Source organism: Globicephala melas, chromosome 3 (genome assembly GCF_963455315.2).
Source record: "Globicephala melas chromosome 3, mGloMel1.2, whole genome shotgun sequence".
NCBI lineage: Eukaryota > Metazoa > Chordata > Mammalia > Artiodactyla > Delphinidae > Globicephala > Globicephala melas.
The window spans coordinates 8,643,603-8,658,924 of NC_083316.1; positions in this window are offsets into that span (position 1 = coordinate 8,643,603).

The window sequence follows — 15,322 nt, forward strand, 5'->3', positions numbered from 1 at the left end:
GGAAAAACGTAGAGACCAATAAAATAGAATCATAGAGTTCAGAAATAGACCCATGTGTCAAATAATTTTCAACAAGGGTGCCAAGAGCATTCAATGGGAGAAAGAATGTCTTTTCAGCAACTGGAACAGCCACACGCAAAAGAATGAATTTTCACCTTTACCTCAGACCTATATAAAAGTTAACTTAAAATGGACCAAAGATTTATATGTAAGAGCTAAAACTATAAAACTTAGAAGAAAACACATAAGAAAATCTTTATGATACTGGATTTGATAATAGTTTCTTAGATATGACACCAAAAGTACAAGCAACAAAGGAAAAACATAGATAAGCTGCACTTGATCATGATGAAAAAATCATCAAAAAAAAAAGTGAAAACACAACCCACAGAATCAGAGAAAATATTTACAAACCATAGATCAGAGAAGAGTCCAGTATCCAGAATATATGAAGAACGCTCACAACTCAACAACAAGACAAACAACCCATTTTAAAATGAGCAAAGGACTTGCATACACATCTTCTTGAAGACCTATATGTAAGTAGCCAACAAGCACATTAAAAAATGAGGCTTAAACGTAAGTCAACGTAATCAGTAAAGGGACAAAACTTACATCAGGTGCCTCCAGTTGGGAGGCACTGAGAAAGTCCCTTAAGTATATATTCAAACAAAAATACATCTGAAACCTCAGATAAACCCAAATTTCAAGGCATCTCGGTGAAGGGTATATGAGAGTTTTTATACTAATCTCTTATAACTCTCCAGGAACAACTTTTATGTCCTTCAAAAACATCATTGTTATTCAAGACAAAAAGAAGGCTAACAAAAGATGTCAGATTGAAAGAGAACAAAGAGAATTGGCAACTAAATATAATGTGTGATCTTGGTTTGGATCCTGGACTGGGAGAAAAATGCTGTAGAGACATCACTGGGGCACTGGGTAATTAGGAATAATGTTCTATCAGTGATAAATTTCCCCACTCTGATAACTGCACTGTGGGTACATGAGAGAATGCCATCGTTCCTAGGAAATATATGTGGGAATATTTAGGGGTGAAGGGGCATGATGTCTGCAACCTACTCTTAAATGGATCAGGGAAAAATTATGTATATATTTATCTACAAAAAGAGGGATGATGTGGGAAAACTGGACAAAATGTTAATAATGGTTGTGCGTCCGGATGAAGGGTGTGTGGGAATTTTTTGTGCTGCTCTTGCAACTCCTCTGTAAGCCGGCAGTTCTTTAAAGACAAAAAGTTAAAATAAGTTACTATATTAGAATAAAAATAAGTAAAAATCTTATCCAAAAAATATTTATAGGGACTCCCCTGGCGGCACAGTGGTTAAGAATCCACCTGCCAATGCAGGGGATGTGGGTTCGAGCCCTGGTCCAGGAAGATCCCACATGCCACGGAGCAATGAAGCCCGTGCGCCATAACTACTGAGCCTGCACTCTAGAGCCCTCGAGCCACAACTACTGAGCCCACGTACCACAACTACTGAAGCCCGCGCACCTAGAGCCCATGCTCTGCAACAAGAAAAGCCACCGCAGTGAGAAGCCTGTGCACCGCAATGAAGAGTAGCCCCCGCTCGCTGCAACTAGAGAAAGCTTGCACGCAGCAACAAAGACCCAACGCAGCCAATAATAAATAAAGAAATTTATTTAAAAATATATATGTATTTATAATACAAAGTTGGAAAAACAAGCGTATCTGCCGTAAAAACTCTGGATGAAATCACCTCCAGCCCCTAGGAGGCAGTGCAGCCCCCGTTGTCACTCAGCCTGGGCGGGCGGGCTATGAACAGAGCAAACTTCCAACTTGGCACGGATACCAGCGGAGAGTCCCGGAGGCCTGGAGTTTGCCCTCGAGAGAAGAGCATCATTTCCTGGCAGATGGTGAGGAGGAGGAGAAAATCACTTCTGAGGCTACAGGAGCTTCTAGAAGAATCCAAGAGTCCAGAGGCTTCACATTGTCCATAGTGTTAGAGGCCAGGTGTGACTTTCCAAGGTTGCTCCTTCCTGCCCCAGGTGATCCGTCACATTACCTCAAGCCAAGATGCACGGGTTGAGCACCTACTGTGTGTGGAAGCCTGTGGGAGTGAGGAGGCCACCAGGGGCGGCGTGTGTGTGTGTGTGCGTGTGTGTGCCTGTGTCTGTGCGTGTGCGTGCGCACGTGTGTGTCTCTGTGTGTGTGTGCCTGTGTCTGTGCGCGTGCGTGTGTGTGTGTGTGTCTCTGTGTGTGTGTGCATGTGTGTGTGCCTGTGTCTGTGAGTATGCGTGCGTGCGTGTGTGTGTGTGTGTGTGTAAACCAGCAGGGCTTTGCAGCAGTGCTGTGTATGTGTTATCCCTAATCTGGGTGCTGTGCTCGCAAACTCATTCCGCTCAGGAACCCATGTCCCAGCCATGACCATTTCACCACAGCGGGATGATGCTGAACACTTCACAGCGCTTACTCTGTGCCAGGGAATGTTTGAATATTTCACCTGCGTTAACTGCTAACCCTCGCAGCAACCCCAGGGGGCAAGTGTCACTATTGTCTCTTATTTTACAGATGAGAGGTCAAGTAACTTGCCCAAGGCCACTCCACCAGGGACAGCTGCTACCAAGACCTGAGGTTCTTAATCAAAACTGAGGTGGACTTGGGACTTCCCAGGTGGTCCAGTGGCTAAGACTCCAAGCTCCCAATGCAGGGGGCCTGGGTTCGATCCCTGGTTGGAGAACTAGATCTAGCATGCAGCAACTAAGGATCCCTCGTGCCGCAACGAAGATCCTACATGCCACAACTAAGACCTGGCGCAGCTACACAAATAAATAAAATTTAAAGAAAAACACAAAAAACTGAGGTGGCCTCCCTACCACAGGAACACACATCTCACTCTTTTTTTTTTTTTTTTTTTTTGCGGTACGCGGGCCTCTCACTGTTGTGGCCTCTCCCGTTGCGGAGCACAGGCTCCGGACGCGCAGGCTCAGCGGCCATGGCTCACGGGCCCAGCCGCTCCGCGGCATGTGGGATCTTCCCGGACCAGGGCACAAACCCGTGTCCCCTGCATCGGTAGGCAGACTCTCAACCACTGCACCACCAGGGAAGCCCCTCACTCTTTTTTGATCCCGTCCTGGGACATAAGTTGAAGTGCCTATAGGAAGCAGCTCTAAGGGAACACAAGGACATTCTTCTCGCTCCAGGAGACAAGTCCACAGTTTTGCAATATGGCACGTTTGTACACAGAAGGAGTTATTGCCCCAACCCTACTTGGGCAATGGGCTTCTCTTGGCATGGTTTTATTGCTCAGTTATGAATAAATTGCTTAAATTGACCTTTGTGAGTTTCACACCAAATTGGAAAAAAAAAAAAGAGTGGTTCAGCCAGTTGGCATTTTAGGAGTATGCGAAATATTTCAATGCACTAGCTCAAGGTTTTGTGCGTTCCCATTAAAAAAAAAAAGTTTCCTGCCAAACACATTTTGAGCATCATTTGTGAAGTTACCCTGCCCGCACTGCCTCAGGCCAGGGAAAGGCAAGTTTATAGGGAGCATCCTTCCGTCTCCCGCTGGAGGGTCATTTTTAAAGGCAAGTAGTCCTTTGGGAAATGCTCTGGGCCCCTGTTCTTGAGTTATGATAAAGAATTATAGCCACACAGTGAGCCTGCATCTCAATTCTTTGTCACCACAAAGGAACACAGTAGCTAAACAACTTGAATCCGCACCATTTTTTTTTCAGCACAGATAGTAACGTGTCCTTGGTCAATGGGCAGGTGACACCCAAATTCTTTAAAAAGAGTACGTGTGTCTAGCAGCCAGTGAAGGTATCACGTACCCACCTGGCTTCTGGAAGTGGAAGGTGGTCTAGCCCAAAGGTCACAACGGTCTTCATCTAATGCAGGTGTTTTCAGACTCGGGTGCACAATGGCATTACCCGGGGACCCTGTAAAAAAACCACCAATGCTACCTGATCCCAGACTATTTCAACCAGATCCTGTGGGTGGGCTCCTGGGTGGGAACTGTGTTCTCAACAAGCTCCTCAAGCAACAGAAATTGGAGGACGGATTTGGGTCAGAAATGCCCAGAGTTGATGAACCAGCAGTACTGTTGTCTTCTATCACCCAACTCTCAGGAAAAACTCCAGGACACCACGAACAAGAGGCTGCTGTCAGGACCAGCTGGGTCTCCCTGATCGGGGCTCACTATTTTTTTTTTTTTTTTGGTGGTATGCGGGCCTCTCACTCTTGTGGCCTCTCTTGTTGCGGAGCACAGGCTCCGGATGCGCAGGCTCAGCGGCCATGGCTCACGGGCCCAGACGCTCCACAGCAAGTGGAATCTTCCCGGACCGGGGCACGAACCCGCGTCCCCTGCATCGGCAGGCGGACTCTCAACCACTGCGCCACCAGGGAAGCCCGGGTCTCACTTTTGTTCCCACTATTTCCCCTGGATAACCTAGTCCACCAAGAGATGCTCGTATGCTACCCATCACTGCTGGTTTCCCATTCACAGGGACAACAAGAACACAGAAGTGGGAAGTTAGTAGCTTGGGACCAGAGGGTGAACTGTAATTGGGACAAAAATGTTTTTGGAGGAGGGAGGCTTGGGCTAGGCAGGTGGGTGGCAGGCTGTGTTTTCCAAAGATGGTCCCAACGTTCTCTCCCATCTCTCACGTTCTTCTGCAATGTGACCTTGGCACTCTCCCATCAAGAAGCGGAGTCTCCTTCTCCATCCCCTGGGACCTGGGCTGCCTGTGGCAGAATTGATGCTGTGTGACTCCAAGGCTAGGTCAGAACAGGTCCGAAGCTTCTGCTCAGTTCTCTTGGAAAGTTTCTCCTGGGGAGGTTCCTGCTCAGATCCCAGCCGCCACGCTACAAGAAGCCCAGGCCTCACACAGAAGCCACGCGCAGAAGCTGCTTGCAGGCGCCCATCTGCTGTCTCAGCTGAACCTGCTCTCAAGTCATCCCACCTCAGGTACTAAGTGTAAAGAAGCCTCCAGGGGACCCCAGCCCCAAACCATTCATGTCTTCCCTGCTGAGGCTTCAAACCCTCCCGCTTCCACCTGTCTGAATTCCTGGCCCACAGAATCCCTGAGCATGATAAACATGGTTCTTGTCCGATGCCATTATATTTGGGATGCTTGTTACACAGCAGGGATCACTGGAACAGAAGGGCATATCGGGTGTCAGGGGATGACTGCGTGATGGAGGCCTGAGGATGGGGACCCTCGGTGAGGCAAGGCCCTCCAGGCTCTTGTTAAGAGAGTGGGCTCTAGGGCTGTCTGGGTTTGAATCCAGTTTCTGCCACTCACCAGCTCTGTGACCTCGAGAAATTTACTTAACCTCTCTGGGGAGTGGAGATAGTAATAGTCCCCAGGTGAGCAGGTTGCTATGTGGATGAGACGTGTTACTGTATGAACAGTGCCTGGCTCACGGGAACGCCCTGTTAAGTGTTGGCAATCATTTCCAATTTGCACAGGCCTCGGTCCAAAAGTGATCACGGGAGGATTTAGTTCTGGTCTAGAAGGCACTTATGCTTGGAAAGCAATTCTAACTCCGTCTCAGAGGCTGATGGGGGAAGAAAGACAGGCTAGCTGCTCTCATTGTCTGTGTTCTGGGAACTCGAGGCATAAAGAAAGATGCTGTGTTCTGAGGGGGAGGGCCTGGCGGGATCCTAGGGGAAATCACGCTAGAATTGAGAATAAAGTCAGGCAGGATAGAGGCAGATGAAGAGACTGGAGAGAAAGAGCTGGGCCTGGGCCAGTGGGTGGTGGCGTTTTAGTGGTGTGTGCGTGTGTGCGTGTGTGTGTGTGTGTGTGTGTGTGTGTGTGTGTGTGTGTGTGTGTGTGTGTGTAGGGGGGTCACCCCAGGGATGTGATCCGAGTTGAGACAGCGAAGGGCCACGTAGGGCATGCTGCATGTTAGGGGTGCACTCTGGACTTGAGGAGTAAAGGGATTTTAAGTGAGGCTGTGGCTGGAATCATGATGGAAGGCCCGCTAGGAAGGGTCCCTGGCAGCAGGGTCGGGGAGACCCAGGAAGGGCCTAGAGCCCAGCAGAGGCAGGACACCCCAGCTGGTTCCACATCACCTGCCCTCACCAGGAGAACCCTCTCCCATGTCCTCTAAGATGGAGCGACAGAATCCAATTCTCTGCATTTGAACATACACAGACACGGGTCGCAGTTCTCGGGTTAATTTTTCGCTTGGCCTCTCTCCTCCTCGGTGAGCGAGCCAGCTTCACTTTTCCCGGCTGCCAAATGATAACAGTTTCCTCGTAGCCAGGTCCCCCTTTAACACCTGCTGAGGGCTGACTGCCTTGGTCAGAAAGCAAACGTTATTCAGGTGTGTGAAACGCTGTCCCCAGGGAACCTGTTCCAATAGTTTTAAGGACCTTGAAATTACTTTGGTGAAAGTGATACTTAAACTCCTCTTGCGCCCGCAAATCTGTGTGTGCCATCTGCCTTTATTAAAGACGATGCTTTGACAGTTTTCCCGTAAAGGATCCCAGCCACTGCTCTTGGGCTCAGCCAGAGAAGGAGATTTGTGTTATAATCACTGTGGGTTCCCGAACGGTTGGGCGTCATTGCGCCAGCAGTTGGCACAGAGTGGGTACTTAATAAACGTTTGGGGGATAAGCGTGAATGCGTAACTGAATAAAAGACGCCGGCAGTGATGAGGACTGAATTAAAATCTTGCTCATTTAAAAATCCCAGCCCGGAGCAGCTGTGGTTGCTAATACCACCCATGCGAGGGGCATGCTTGCTCAGTGCCTGGATTTTACAAACAGGATGGAAAAAACCAGAACAGGGGACAGAGGACGGCCTCCTGCCCCCTCAGCGACGGGACCGGCCTGTCCTGGCAGCACCTGCCACCCAGGCCCCGCTCGGCGTCCTTACTGCCAGGTCCCCCACGGGTGGGCCAAGGGCTCCCACGTCTCAGGATGTGATAGTGGAACAACTCGTTCCCCTGGAAACAGCACAAAAGTGGCTGAGTTGGCCTGTTGGGGACGATTCTGAGCTTGACCTTACTCTGGCAGCTCCCGACACCAGATGTGCCCCGGCGCCCAGCCAGGGATGGCTTGTCCAGTTTAGCGAGTTAGTACATCATTTTCTGCACCTCAGCACGTTCCAGGACCCAGCCTGCCCCTCACTTCTTTCGATTTGCATTTGGGAATTCTTTTGAGCCTCAAGACACCGGTTCGTCTTCTGAGTGCTTCTCCATGGGAGTGCAGACTCCACAGGACGGCCAGCCCCGGGGCAGGTGCGTACGCAGCCCGGGAGGATGCATCATGGTCACGCAGCAGATGCCTCCCCCCCTGCAGAAGCAGGGACCTCATCGGGAGTCACCTTGAGAAGCGACAGGCATATTTCAGTGTCTCTAACACTTGAACTGCTTTCAAATCTTGTGGCAAATTGTCTAAAACACATTCTTATTAAGAACAACCACACAATTTCAAATGCTGAGGGTTGATCTGAATTCTAGAAAAAGGCGAGTCATTCAGAGCAGAGCCTAGGAGCAAGGGGATTGATCAAATCTGGATAAATAAGGCATTTTTAGGTGAAAAATGAGGACTGCTTTTAAAGCAATCAAACTGGCTTTTCATATGTGACCCTTAACCTGGGTTTTGTAAGCATCAGGTAGATGTCTTGTCAAAGGCAGCTGTATTATTTAAAAGTATCATGGAGGGCTTCCCTGGTGGCGCCGTGGTTGAGAGTCCGCCTGCCGATGCAGGGGACACGGGTTTGTGCCCCAGTCTGGGAGGATCCCACATGCCGCGGAGCGGCTGGGCCCGTGAGCCATGGCCGCTGAGCCTGCGCGTCCGGAGCCTGTGCTCCGCAACGGGAGAGGCCACGACAGTGAGAGGCCCGTGTACCGCAAGAAAAGAAAAAAAAAAAAGTGTCATGGAGCCCATGACAACTGCCATTTCGATGGGCAAATCTAGGCATGTTTTTCAAAAGCTAGTCCTATTCATTTATTGGGACAAGCAGTGTTTACAAAACAGATATGAATATAACAGAATGATCAAGGCAATGCCTCCCCGCAAAGCGTTAGACCATATTGTAAAAATGTCCTTGCTTTAAAAGTAATCGATTTTAGTGTGTGTGTATATGCTGATCATTTCCCACTTTCTTTTCTTTCCGTCTTCACAAAAATAACAGAGGCCCCTGAGTAACAAGGCTTCTAGTACGGGACTAGCCTTAGTGCCTGTCATCCCAGAAAGGCACCCAGTTAGGTTGTTTACCAGCCTCTCTCCTAAATGGCTGCACTCAGAACATTCTGAGTTTCTATGGCAGACCCGTTAGCAATCCATCCAAAATCCAACCCTCCCCTCTGCCTTGTTAGCAGAGAACCACCGCTTGACCCAGCTAAATACATGCCCTTGCAGGGGGAGGGCCACGCAACAAAAGCAGAAGTCACCTGGCTTTTGCAAAATCTTTGGCTTTCCTGATAAAAGACACAGACATGGCCAGAGCCTCTGCTTCTCCTGCTTCTTGCTGTCTCGAAGGAAGACATGATGTCTAGAGCTGCAGCAGCCCTTTTGAAACCAAGAGGCAACAAGACTGAGGATGAAAAGTGAACCGGACAAGACAAGGATAAGCCTGGGTCCCTGATGGCCTCGGCCGATAGCAGGAGCAAGGCCAGCAGTCTCAGACATCTGGGCTTCTCAGCACACGGCAACAACAAGGCCGTCTGCTTTGGTGGTCAGCCTCTCTGCTCCCAGCAGCAGACACAGCCCGCTCTCCACACCGGCCACTCCTTTACTTAAGGAGCACATGGCAAGCACAGCTGTGTGGCCGGCAGGGAGGTAGGAAGGCATGGGCATCAGAAGCATTGCCAAACCTGAGCTGAGTCTGTTTGTTTAAAGGAAGGGTGAGAAGAACCACAGATCTTCAAGGCTGATAATTCTTGTCTTGACAGAATTCCGGAATCAATAGTTCTAACATAATTATGAGGTCCTCATTTAAAATGCATTATAGCAGTTGTACATGAACATTTTATATTTGCAAGTGACTCATGTGCTTGGGAGGCCGTACTTTTCTTGTGTGTAACAGGGAGGGGATCGGATGATGGTTAAGACCCCTGCTCAGGGGAGGGGCAAACAAAAGGGATCTGGTGTTTAGAGCGTGCCTGTTTTCTGCCCACATTGCCGTGCAAGAGACTCCACCTATACCACTTCATTTAATTCCCACACCCACCATGACAAGGAGGTCTTATTCCCTCTTTTTTCTACATGTTGAACACAAGTCTCAGAGAGGTTGAACAATTTGCCCAAAGTCACACAGCTGGTGGAACAGATCTCTCCCACAGCCCCAACCTCATGCCTTGTGCCCAACTAGGTTTGTCACAAGTTTTTGATGGAAATCTATCAGAGAAGAGCCCAGTCCCAACCTCAGAAGCATACGATTTCTCTGGGGTGGGGGGCGGGTGGGGAACAGGGGGCAAAATTGATAACTTTAGAGGCTCCTGAATTTCTCCTTTGGTGTACTAGCTTAAGAAAATTACTGTGTTGCTCTCTGGAATATTTATGGAGAATGTGAATTAGGAACTGTTGAAAGAGACATTAATAGATGTGAGATTTTTATCATGATTAAATTAATGCTATGTTCATAAGGAACAGACTGAAGGGGCCATCTGTCTAATCCTCCTCTCTTCTTGAGAGGATTTAGCAGAATTAGGATTAAGTAACCCCAAAGACAGTTACAGCATAGTCTTTCTCAGGTCAGATGTGTGGAAAGAGAGCTCAAGGTTGGAGTCTCAAGTATGGTATAGAAATATCCATTACCTTAAAGGTTTTTAATTAGCTTCAATTCTACCAAAAGAATCATGAAAGGGCTTCCCTGGTGGCACAGTGGTTGGGAATCCACCTGCCAATGCAGGGGACACGGGTTTGAGCCCTGGTCTGGGAGGATCCCACATGCTGTGGAGCAACTAAGCCCGTGCGCCACAACTACTGAGCCTGTGCTCTGGAGCCCAAGAGCCACAACTGCTGAGCCTGCGTATTACAACTACTGAGGTCCGCGAGCCTAGAGCCTGTGCTCTGCAACTGAGAGAAGCCACAATGAGAGGCCCACGCACTGCAGCGGGGAGTGGCCCCCGCTCGCTGCAACTAGAGAGAGCTGACATGCAGCAACGAAGACCCAATGCAGCCAAAAGGAAAAAAAAGAAAAAAAAGAATCATGAAGGCTGTATTGTGGCCCAGTGAATGGATTTAGGGTATTTGTAGGAAAGTTGGTGAACAGATAAGAGGTGAGCAAGTCTACAGAGGCGTCTTCTGTGTCATTGTCTCAAATGGCCCAGCCAGGAGGGAACAGCAGAGGAGAAAGAAGGTGGGATGCTGCATGCTATGGGCTGAATTGTGTCCCCCGTCCCAAGTTCATACGTTGAAGTCCTAACGTCCAGTACCTGAGAATGTGACTTTATTCAGAGATAGGGCTGTTGCAGATGTGATTAGTTAAGATGAGGTGATACTGGAGTAGGGTGGGTCCCTAATCCAATAAGACTGGTGCCCTTACGAAAAGGGGAAATCTGGACACAGACACACACATGGGGAGAATGTCATGTGAACGTGAAGACAGATATTGGGGCGAAGTGTCTACAAGCCAAGGAACACCAAAATGGCCAGCAAACCCCCAGAAGCCAGGAGAGAGACATGGACCAGATTCTCCCTCACAGCCTCAGAAGGAACCAGCCCTGCCCACTGCTGGATCTCGGACTTCTGCCTCCAGACCTGGAAGATGACACATTTCTGTTGTTCAAGTCATCAGGTCTCTGGTGTTCTGTTACAGCAGCGCGAGTTAACTAACACACCCCACAAGGAAACAGGTCTTGATAACTAAGATGTCACAAGGAGTTTTCTAAGTCTGAGATATGTTTGCTCATTTCTTCACCTTCAACAAAGAACAGTCATTGGGCCCTTTGTGCAAGTCGGGCACCTTGCTGAGACCTTTAGGAAACTGATCACGGCTTCCCTGCCCCCAGAAGTCCTTATTCTTGGGGAGAGAAAGAGCCCCCAAACCCGATGTGCCATTAGGGCTGCCTCCATGCTGACTGCTGGGTGATTGGAGAAGTGTGTGTGTGTGTGTGTGTGTGTGTGCGTATACATGTGCAAGTGTGTATGGGGGAGCAGATGAGTACATGCAGGTGTATAAGTGTGTGTCCATTTGTATGTGTTTGTGTGTGCACATATGTGTGACTGTGTGTGTGAGCAGTGAGAATGGTGTGTGAGTGTGCCTGTGTTTGTGAGTGTGTGTGAATATGTGTGTTAGCACGTGTGTGTGTGAGAGCATGAGAGTGTCATGTGTGCGAATATTATGCCCGTGGGAATGTGTGTGTGTGTGTGTGTGTGTGGTGTGTGCCAGTGAGTCGAGTGGCGGCTCTCACACTGAATCTGTCGCAGGTTTTGTCCCTGTCACTCTAGAAACAGAGGCTGAATTCACCATTGAAGAAAAAGAAACTTGCAGAAGGGACTCTGGGCTACGCTCAGACGGGGCTGGGGTCTTGTTCTCTCTGGAGAAGGTCTGGGTCTGCAGAGGGATAGAGTGTTTCTGAGGCCTCTGCAGCCTGACCCCAGGGGCCTGCTGACGAGGGTGGTCCTTGGGGGACGGACCCCCCAGGACATGCACTGTGAAGGAAGGAGAGAGGCTGGTTAATGCATTTCTGTAAGAAAAACATCAAAAATGACCTCATTGTTCCACAACTGGGGATAATTTAATTAACTGCTGTATGTCCTTATAACAGAATATTATGCAGCCACTGGAAGTTCCATTCTGAGGAATTTTTTGTTTTGTTTTGTTGTTGTTGTTGTACGCGGGCCTCTCACTGTTGTGGCCTCTCCCGTTGCGGAGCACAGGCTCTGGACGCTCAGGCTCAGCGGCCATGGCTCACGGGCCCAGGCGGTCCGCGGCACATGGGATCTTCCCAGACCGGGACACGAACCCGTGTCCCCTGCATTGGCAGGCGGACTCTCAACCACTGCGCCACCAGGGATGCCCATTCTGAGGAATTTTTAACGCCTGGGGAAGCTGCCTGTGATGGGTGGGAGACACCAGGGTGCAAACAGTGGCTGTGGTGTCGTGAAGCTTGGCCGCCTTCTTGGGGTTAAAGTCAGGCTCGCCATTTGCTGGCTGTGTGACCTTGGCGGGCACCTCGGTTTCTTCCTTTGTAACACAGGAACAGCAGATCACCAACCCCATCGGCAGTGGCGTGAGGTTAAGGGGCTCTTGATACAAGAAGCCCTGATCTGTGGCATTTGCTGATTCCCGTGGAGGTAAATACTTCTGTGATGACTAATTTCAAGCTCCCAATGGTTTAATAACTGACACAAAATTCCTGAGAACTTAACGATCACCCTCACAAGCCAGTCGGTGTGACGGGGTGCTGGTCGAACATACCACGGCCGGGGTTCCCATGGGGATTACATGAACATGTGCACGAAACACTTGGAGCAATGCCCAACACAAAAGACAAACATTAGCGATCATTGCCATGCTGTTATATTTTGAGACACATGGCAAAAATAACGTAGCAAAAGCAACACAGGATGATGATGTGTGATGAACCAAGGGTGATGATTAACTCAATTCTGTACATTCGAGGTCCAAAAAATAATTTTTTTATTTTTAATTTTTATATTTTATTGAAGTATAGTTGATTTATAATGTCTTGTTAATTTCTGCTGTACAGCAAAGTGATTCAGTTATACATATACATATATTTAAATTTATTTATTTATTTATTTATTTTTGGCTGCATTGGGTCTTCGTTGATGTGCGCGGGCGTTCTCTAGCTGTGGCGAGCGGGGGTTACTCTTTCTTGTGGTGCGTGGGCTTCTCATTGCAGTGGCTTCTCTTGTTGTGGAGCGTGGGATCTAGGTGCACAGGCTTCAGTAGTTGTGGCGCACGGGCTCAGTAGTTGCGGCGCATAGGCTCAGTAGCTATGGAGCGCAGGCTCTAGAGCGCAGGCTGTGTCCGTAGTTGTGGTGCACGGGCTTAGTTGCTCCACAGCATGTGGGATCTTCCCAGACCAGGGCTCGAACTCATGTGCCCTGCATTGGCAGGCAGATTCCCAACCACTGCACTGCCAGGGAAGCCCCCATATATATATATATTTTTTTCATGTTCTTTTCCATTATGGCTTATCCCAGGATACTGAATATAGTTTCTGGGGCTATACAGTAGGACCTCGTCATTTATCCATTCTATGTATATGAGTTTGCATCTGCTAATCCCAAACTCCCACTCCTTTCCTCCCCTACCCCCCTTGGCAGCCACAAGTCTGTCTTCTACGTCTGTGAGTCTTTCTGTTTTGTAGATAGGTTCATTTGCATTGTACCAAAAAATAATTTTAAAATATGTATGTGTCTAAAATGGAGCTCACCAAAATGCTGAGTGGTGGGTTTGCAGGCTATGTGTGGAGGTTTGAGAATTTCTCCAAGCTTTGCCCACCCAGAGTGAGGGACCTTGGCGGCTGGAGCACCCGGCCCCTGACACTGGCCTTTAGGCGGCTCAGCTTTCATGACACCTCCATCTCCTTGGATCTCAAGGGGAGACTTTCTCTGGGCACATCCTGCCTCTGGGACACATCCTGCCAAAGGAAACCAGCCACCTTTCTGTCTGGGGCTGCGGGTGTCCTGTTGGGTGTATGGAGTTGAATAATGTCCTCCCTACCCGAATTCATGTCCACTTGGAACCTCAGAATGTTACCTTATTTGGAAATAGAGTCTTTGCAGATGTAATTAAGTTGAGATCGTAGGAGGTCATGCTGAATTAGGGAGGGCCCCTCACCCAATATGACCAGTGTCTTTGTAAGAAGATGGCCATGTGAAGACAGAGCGACACAGAAGAGAAGGCCATGTGATGATGGAGGCCGAGATTGGGGTGATGCAGCTGCAAGCCCGGGAACCCCAAGGATTGCCAGCAGCCACCAGAGGCCAGGAAAGAGTCAGGGAACAGGTTCTCCCTCAGAGCCTCCGAAGGGGATCACCCCTGCCGACATCTTCATCTTGGGCTTCTGGCCTCCAGGACTATGAGAATTCACTTCTGTTCTTTTAAGCCACCCAGTGTGTGGCACTTTGTTACAGCGCTCGGGAGATGAATACACTGGGCCAAGGCCAAGAAAGCTCCCATGTGGTCGCTGGTCCTGGCCTGGCCCCCAGGGCGGCGCTGGAGAGCAGCGGCCCCAGCTCAAGGCTGCTCTGAAGCAGCCCTGTGAGTGCACCCGAGGCCCGGGCAGGGGTGGACCACAGCTTTCTGAGAACATTACCACTTTCTTCAGAAACCTTCTGATTTGCATGGAAAACAAATCCTTCCTGACCAACGTGATGCCCTGCCTGCTTGATCCTAGGTGATCCGCCAACGATGCACAAAAGCGAAAGAGAGGAAGGAGAGATGCCTCAGCGTGAGGACCACGATGCTGACTCGGCAGGTCTTTGCCCGGGACAGTGAGGGGATGGGGCGCAGGGTGTGCCGGAGCCCAGGCTGGTGGCTGGCAGTGCCTGGCGCAGGTCACCCCCTTCGGCTGCACCTTTCCGGCTCCCACGGGCTCCTCAGAGGCTGAGTGGCACCTCCCTAAGCCCCGGCCCGTACCCCACCCTTTCCTTTCCTCCCCTTGCTCATCAGGGCTGATCGTCCTAACACAGCAGCTTAATAGTCACTTCAGAACTAGATCGGTGGAAGATTAAGGGTTGCTAAGTTGGAACCAGGGGCTGATGTTCTATAAAAAGCAGAGGCTTTGGGATGGGTTTAGTTTTTTAAAAGTAAGCCATTTTAGAAACTCTTCCTACACAAAAATGATGCACTGGGATTTGTCCCTTTCCACACCCGCTTCTTCTTCTGTGCACCCACCTCTTTTCCAGCTTCTCCAACCCCTTTACATCCCCGCCTAGGCCCCTGCCCCAAGCCCTGCCCTCCGCACGCACCCAGGCCCCTCCAGACAGGTCAGCGCCTTTAAAGAGATGCGCCACATCCTTCCAGGAGCCTAGGGTCAGAGAGGAAGAGATGGGAGGAGGGGACCCCCGACCGTGCTGGGGCAGGGGGACAGTTGACAGAGGGGGTGACTGTCCCCAGGGCGGTGTGACTCACGAAGGCCCTGCCAGGAGTGGCTGCCTTTCAGAAAAGCGCTGCAGGGAGAGGAACACTCGGGAATGAGTTGCTCCTGGTGAGCCCAGATGAACCGTGCGGGGAAGGGGAGGCCTTCCCTGACCCCTTGGATCAGCGGTAGGTCCTGGGAAATCGCCCTGATTACTTGCTCAGGGCTGGCACGAGGCATATCTTTCTCCATGCTGATGCCGGGGTGAGCAGGGACAGGGAACCATCAGGTGTCTCTCTGCCTGCCACCCGAATCTAA